The sequence below is a fragment of the Perognathus longimembris genome, chromosome 16 (genome assembly GCF_023159225.1).
Source record: "Perognathus longimembris pacificus isolate PPM17 chromosome 16, ASM2315922v1, whole genome shotgun sequence".
Lineage (NCBI taxonomy): Eukaryota > Metazoa > Chordata > Mammalia > Rodentia > Heteromyidae > Perognathus > Perognathus longimembris.
In genome coordinates, this window is record NC_063176.1 from 30,599,755 (window position 1) to 30,601,727 (window position 1,973).

Genomic DNA, 1,973 nt, shown 5'->3' on the forward strand with positions numbered 1-1,973 from the left:
ACAGGTAAAGCTTCCTTAAGGATCTATACCGGAGAACGTGGTAAATAGTTCTATACAAGGGAATATCCCGGCTGTGATTGACAACAGCTATAGATTGTTAATGTAATTATTAAGGGGAACTGTTAAACTACTCAACAGTCTTCAAAAGGATTGTTTTTGTGGTGATCAAAGTCAGATAAAGCTTCTTTAAGGAACTATACCCAAGAACGTCATAAGTAGTTTTATATAAGGGAATATCCCAGGGGTGATTGAGAACAGCTGTAGCTTGTTAATATAATCAGTTCGGGGAATTGATAAACTACATGACACTCTTCGAAATAATTGTCTTTGTGGCGATTAAAGACATATAAAGCTTCTTTAGGTAACTATACCCAAGAACGTGGTAAGTAATTCTATATAAGGGAATATCCCAGCGGTGATTGAGAACAGCTGCAGCTTGTTAATGTAGTTAATATGGGGAACTGATAAACTACTAGACGCTCTTCAAAAGAATTGTCTCTGTGGTGAATAAAGACAGATAAAACTTCTTTAAGAACTATACCCGATAACGTGTTAAGTAGGTTTATAAAGGAGTATCTCCACGGTGATTGAGAACAGCTATAGCTTGTTAATGTAATTAGTTCGGGGAATTGATAACCTAGTGGAAACTCTTCAAAAGAATTGTTTTGGGGGCTGGGGATATGGCCTAATGGCAAGAGTACTTGCCTCGTATACATGAGGCCCTGGGTTCGATTCCCCAGCACCACATACACAGAAAATGGCCAGAAGTGGCGCTGTGGCTCAAGTGGCAGAGTGCTAGCCTTGAGCGGGAAGAAGCCAGGGACAGTGCTCAGGCCCTGAGTCCAAGCCCCAGGACTGGCCAAAAAAAAAATAAAAAGTAAAAAGAATTGTCTTTGTGGTGATTAAAGACATATAAAACTTCTTTAAGAAACTATAGCCTAGATCGTGGTAAGTACTTCTATATAAGGGAATATACCAGCAACGATGGTGAAGAGCTGTAGCTTCTTAATGTAATTAGTTCGGGGAATTGATAAACTAGTCAACACTCTTCAAAAGAATTGTCTTTCTGGTGATTAAAAACAGATAAACCTTCTTTAATGAATATACACGAAAATGTCATAAGTAGTTTTATATAAGGGAACATCCCAGGGGTGATTGAGAACAGCTGTAGCTTGTTAATATAATCAGTTCGGGGAATTGGTGAACTACACGACACTCTTCAAAATAATTGTCTTTGTGGTGATTAAAGACAGATAAAGCTTCTTTAAGCAACTATACCCAAGAACGTGGTAAGTAATTCTATATACGGGAATATCCCAGCGGTGAATGAATACAGCTGTAACTTGTTAGTGTAACTAGTTCGGGGAATTGATAAACTACTCGACATTCTTCAAAAGAATTGTCTTTTTGGCGATTAAAGACAGATAATGCTTCTTTAAGGAACTGTACCGAGAACGGGATAAGTAGTTTCTATAAGGAAATATCCCGCTGGTGATTGAGAATAATAGTAGCTTGTTAATGTAATTGGTTTGGGGAATTGATAGACTACTGGACATACCAAAAGAATTGTCTTTTGGCACTTAAGGACAGATAAATCTCCTTTAAGTCTTTAAAACTGGAACGTGGTAAATAGTTGTACGTAAGGGAATATCCTGGTGGTGATTGAGAACATCTGTAGCTTATTAATGTAATTAGTTTGGGGAATTGATAAACCACTCGATACTCTTCAAAAGAATTGTCTTTCTGGTGATTAAAGACAGATAAAACTTCTTTAAGGAACTACATCCGAGAACACGGTAACAAGTTCTATATATGGGAATATCCCAGTGGTGACGGAATAGAGCTATAGCTTGTTAATGTAATTAGTTCGGGGAATTGATAAACTACTTGACACTCTTCAAAAGCATTGTCTTTGTTGTGATTAAAGACAGATAATGCTTCTTTAAGGAACTATACCCGAGATCAGGGTAAGT